Consider the following 6,135-nt stretch of genomic DNA (forward strand, 5'->3'; position numbering starts at 1 on the left):
CTGAGGTTGAAAAAGCAGGGAAAAAGAGGCTTTTCAAATGCTGAAAAGAGCTTTTCAGCTGTCCGGGCGGCATAGCTGATGGTTTTTTTACACACACATGCAGCGCAAAATGTAGTCACCGAACCAGTAGTAACACCAGTTGAATCCCACCCCTGGTCAAGATGGATTCAATTGATTAATTGAGCCTTTGATTAGGTTGATGTCAAGCTGTGGAATATCCTTGCCATCTTGGAAATTGCTGCTGATCTGTTGTGGGGGATTAAAAATTGCTTCCTGCTGAGTTGTTGAAGCAGGTTCAGAAAACATAAGTATAATCTTCTTCTTCTTCTTCTTCTTCTTCTTCTTCTTCTTCTTCTTCTTCTTCTTCTTCTTCTTCTTCTTCTTCTTCTTCTTCTTCTTCTTCTTCTTCTTCTTCTTCTTCTTCTTCTTCTTCTTCTTCTCCTCCTCCTCCTCCTCCTCCTCCTCCTCCTCCTCCTCCTCCTCCTCCTCCTCCTCCTCCTCTTCCTTTTCTTCCTTTTCCTCCTCCACTTTCTCCTCCTCTTCTTCCTCCTCCCCACCCCCACCCCCCTCTCTTTCCTGCCCTCCCTCCTCCTCCTCCCCTCCTCCTCCTCCTCCTCCTCCAAGTATTCTTCCCAAAAAACAAGATAAGGGAAACAGCTAGTGCAATGGGCAAAAACTAAATATGAGTTTCAGTAAGGGCAAAAGCTGATCATTCATTGTGATAGGAAAAATCAATGATTTTTATAGAATAGAATAGAATAGAATAGAATAGAATAGAATAGAATAGAATAGAATAGAATAGAATAGAATAGAATAGCTTTATTGGCCAAGTGTGATTGGACACACAAGGAAATTGTCTTGGTGTAAATACTCTCAGTATACATAAAAGGAAAGATACATTCGTTAAGAATCAAGAATCATAACGTACAACAATGATAGTCATAGGGTACAATCAGCAATCATTTTTGATTAAAATTGATTAAACAATTTTGATTAAAGGTAAGAAGACCATATTAGAGGAAAGTAGATATTAAAAAGGTATCTTCATGGATTACTAATCAACACTATATTTCTCATTTTAGGAAGGGCATTGATAAACTGGAGCATATCCAGAGGATGAAACTAAGATGAAAAAAGGTGTGGAAAAAAACCATCTAAATCTTATCAGGGTTGTACTCCTCTGGACAGAGCCAGTGCACAATTTGGGGGTTCTCTTGGATTTGCAGTTCCTGGTTAAAGAGCAAGTGACAGTGAAGGATCAGATGATGGAATGTACGTACAGATGAGGCTCTGGGGATCAGAGGAAGGGTCATATATGGAATAGGACCCAGGCATGGATGGAATGGACATGAGAGTGAGGAATATGAATTCTGATAAAACATTTTCTCTTGCCTTCATTTCTTTGCCTTAAGCAGCCTTGCTCCTTCCTGTCTTCTCGCTACAGAAGGAGGAGGGGTCGCGGGGGTGGGGGGTGCTGACTTAGACAAAGGGGGGGAAGGGCAGGGGCCACAACAGAAAAACTCCCTTTCTGGGCCTCGCCAGACAGCATTCCTGACCTAATGGAGTGAGGCAGGCCTTCAAACAGCGGATCAACGAGATTTGAGATAGAGTGCAAAATGTCCTTCTTCCTTTCACCACTAGATGGTACACTTTTACTAGACTCTTTGCATCAGATTCTTGGCCCAGAGCAGAAGTCTTGCCTGTCTACTGACAGAGGCTATTCTGCATAGAATAATGTAGCCTTGCTACGCTAAATAAAGGCATTTGTGTCTAAAGAGTTGAATCTCTTCCCCTCAAAATCTTTTCCTTTGTCTAGAAGATAGGGTTGGGATGAGGAGTATGAGATTACATATTAAGCTTAAACAACAAAAAGAAACAGAGCCATACTTATTTCTGCTAACCATGCTTTATTCAACTTTTATCTCTGCAAGGCATAATCCACAACTTTCAAGAGCAAATATGGTTGCTACTTGTTTATTTTACTCTATTACAGTACATTCAGGTGCAGTGAAAATGATATTCTTTTCTTTATGTGCCTTTGAGGAGACATATTGTCTGTGTGTCATATAACGTGATCAGACACCTTTAAAATAATGGCCTATTAAATATTACCCAGTGGACTGAGTTCCCTCAACAAATTATGCTATAAGCCATAATCTATGAACTGCATAGGCTGAATTTACTATGCTAAGTCATAAACTAGTATTTCATATTTTGGTTATCATGTTGTATTAACTCAGTCGCTATAAACCAAATACATAAGCAGTTGATGCTTTTTGTTTCAATATATTGAACCCCCCAACCCCCCCACCAAAAACACCCGGCCACCAAAACAACCCCAACCCCCCCCGTTACCCTCGCCCCCCCCCCCCTTCAAAAAAACCCCCCACCAACCCCCCCACCAAAAAACCCCCCCAAAACCCCCCCCCCAAAAAAAAAAACCCCCAAAAAAAAACCAAAAAAACCCAAACCCCCCCAAACCCCCCCCCCAACCCCCCCCCCCCCCCCCCCCCCCCCCCCACCCCCCCCCCCCCCCCCCCCCCCCCCCCCCCCCCCCCCCCCCCCCCACCCCCCCCCCCCCCCCCCCCCCCCCCCCCCCCCCCCCCCCCCGGTCTATAGTGTACTAAACTATGGTTTGTTTTGATTATTAAACTAAAATTGATATGTCATTCTAAGTCAACATTGAACAAATATATTTAGCTATGATGCAGTTTTCCCTGCATGTGCTACATTTAGTTATAAGTGTATATTGACCTAATTCCCACATCCCAAATTAGAATACAATTTGACTTAACTGTAGCATGTTTTTGAATACAAGCACAGTTGCCTGTAAAAGATGGCATTGTTCAGGATGCCGGCTCAGCCAATTATGACTTAAACAAACCATGGTTAAATAATCCAGCATTTCTGTGAATTCATGCCAGAATACGTGTGTGTATTTCATATGTTTTTTCCAGTTTAGTAACGAAGTATTGTTTCTTCTATTGCATAGTGTCACAATGCTGGTTTGTTTGTTTTTTGCCTGAAGCTGTGTCTTTCTTCCCTCTTCGCTTCCTTTGCGCTGATACTAGAGTACAAAGCACCTAAACCTTCTCTCCAAGTCCTCTGACAGCAAAAGAGCTTTAAAAAGCACAAACTGCAAATCTATTGTTGACTTGGAGGTACACCTTACTGGCCTAATTTTGGTAAAGTTAAATCCTATTGTGAGGTGTTAGATTGCAGTGTTTAACATATTCTGTGAATTTTCTATGAATACAGCCCTTCTTAGTTAATGGCTGTTTCCCTACACCTAAGCAATTCTGGTGTTACTTAATGACTAAATAAATACGGTTTAACCTTGTGACTGAAGTAAGAGCAGGTAGTAATATGAGTGAATGAATGAATTCAGGTCATGGAAAATGCTCGCATATGATGGAATTAGTGATAAGGTAGGATAAAACTGTTTTGCCTTCTATCAGTTGGATGGAAAGTCTTTTTCTATGAAGAGCTCTTGACCAATGGAAAAAATCTATTAGGGGTGCTGCAAGTGAATGGAGTCAGAGCCAAACATGTATGGAATTTGCGGCATTGTCCAACTCTTTCACCATTAGCCTCCTCTCCAATCAAAAACTACTTTTCATGTACATACATGAACTCGAAGAGAATGTAGTTTCTAAGCAGAAGGCAGTCAATATGAGTATTCCTTGTCCTGAGCCATAAAGTCATTTTAATAGGTACCATAAATATTAATTCTTTGTTGGCCATATAATTATTTAGCTACTGTTGGAAGAAATGTCCATCTGGGTTCAGTTCCAAGTGGGAAGAAAGATGCTAGAAACATGGAGACTGCTTGGAAAAATAGTTTAATGGTAGACAGGACCACACTGAGGTCCTGGGCCAAAAAAAAGCCCATGGGTGAGAGAGGGAAAGAGATTTATAGGCTTATATAGGTATTCTTCAACTTGTGGTCACAATTGAGCAATCGAGAAGTTTGTTAAGTGAGTTTTGCCCCATTTTACAACTTTCCTCGTCACATTTGTTAAGTGAATCACTGCAGTTTTTAAATTAGTTACATGGCTGTTAAGTGAATCTGGCTTCCCCATTGACTTTGCTTGTAAGTAGGTCACAAAAGGTGATCACATGACTCCAGGACACTGCAACCATCATAAATGTGAGTCAGTTGTCAAGCATCTGAATGTAAATCATGTGACCAAAAGGGTGATAAGTGCAACCATCATAAGTGTGAAAACTGATCATAAATCACTATTTTCAGTCCCGTTGTAACTTCAAATGGTCATTAAATGAACTGTTGTACGTTGAGGACTACCTATACTGAAGATAGTCCAGGTGGACCAGTCTTTTTTTTTTAACTGCCTCCTATCTTTTGGCCTTAAGCTGATGTTTTAGTATTGCTGCATATCTTCTTCAAAGCTATCTCCATACTCCTCTACACCAATATTTCTTAAACTTTTGCTGCAAGGAACTCTTCCCACTTTTAAAAATTATGAAGGACCCCAAAGAGCTTTTGTTCATATATATTGTACTTACTGATATTTACTGTATTAAAAATGAAAATTTATGTTTTCATACAATATGCATTTGTTGAGTAATTAAGAATAACATTTAGATATAATAGTTTAAATACTTTTCATGAAAAAGATAATGGATTGTAAAAATAATGACATTGTTTAAATTTGTACAAATATCTTCAGTATCTTGCAAATAGTTTTGTGGCTCTCTGAAATGATCTTGGGGGACTTGCCAGGGATAATCCCCAGACCAAACTTTAAGAAACATTGCTCTACCCCAGGGGTGTCAAACACAAGGCCCGCGGGCCAAATCCGGCCCGCCAGACCTCGTCTGATGGCCCGCGGTGCCGCCGCCAGCCTTGCAGCCTCCCCTTTTTTTTTTCAATGAATTTACTCCGTGCCTTTAAAATTCATTTTAAAAATGGCTCAAGTTAAAAAAAAAAAAAATTTACTTACCTTCCGGGACCTGGCCCGACTTCTTCCTGCCCCGCACTGCTCCCTGGGTGTCGGACGTGACGTCATCACGTGACGTCCGCCCGACATCTCCAGGGATCAGAGGAGAGCGCGGACGCGCGGAGAGGAGCAAGAAGAAAGAAGTAAAAGAAAGAAAGAAGTAAAAGGTAAGTAAAGTAAATGGAGGGGGCAGATGGCTGGGCACTATAAAAGGGGGCAGATGGCTGGGCACTTTAAAAGGGGGCACATGGCTGGGCACTTTAAAAGGGGGCACATGGCTGGGCACTATAAAAGTTAAAAAAAATATAATTATTTATAAAAGTTGTTAAAATCAATAAAACTTTTATAAAAAAAAAAAAAGTTAAAAAAAAGGTAATGCCTTGTGTTTTCCATATGTTTAATAAACAGTGTTTGGCAATATTTGTATGTTTAAAAAAAAATTAATGTTTGTTACCAAAAAACATTTTTCAATACATTGTACAATAATTGTACATTTGAATATCTATTTGTCATTATTCTGACTATGTTTCTGCTTTCAGAGCTAGTTATTACTTACATTATTACAAAAAACAGTAATAATTGAATGCAGTGACATTAATTTATGATAATAAAGAGTGGACACATAGACCTACAGATACAACCGGCCCTTTGATGGGGACCAAACTGCTGATGCGGCCCCCGATGAATTTGAGTTTGACACCCCTGCTCTACCCAATCCTAGGCTGACCAAGATATGTCATTAAGCTTCTTTCCCAATGACTGAGAACTGTTGAGAAGGATTTTTTAAATTTTTGATTTTTTATCCTGTCTTTATTATTTTTAAATAACTTGAGGTGGCAAACATACTTCATATTCCTACTTCTTCTTATTCCCCCTCCAACAACAACCCTGTGAGGTGGGTTGGGCTGCAAGTGAGTGGGCTGAGAGGATGGGAGAACAGGTCACTGAGTAACTAGTAGGTTTTGGGTTTCCTAGCTCTGGAGATTCTCTACTGTTAATTCTAGAGGTAAGATAATTGGACTGAAGAAATGTAATGTATTCATTTCGTTTTGCAGCTGTTTTAATTTTATTCTGTGTTGGTTTGATTCTACTTGGGTTCTGGAAGCTACACTTTTAGAAATCAGAAACTGGAACTATATCAAAGAAAGGTAAATATAAATCCTGTACATAAAAA

This window comes from Notechis scutatus, chromosome 1 (genome assembly GCF_049901735.1).
Source record: "Notechis scutatus isolate UNSWTSFEM ecotype Mainland chromosome 1, rNotScu1.2, whole genome shotgun sequence".
Classification (NCBI taxonomy): domain Eukaryota; kingdom Metazoa; phylum Chordata; class Lepidosauria; order Squamata; family Elapidae; genus Notechis; species Notechis scutatus.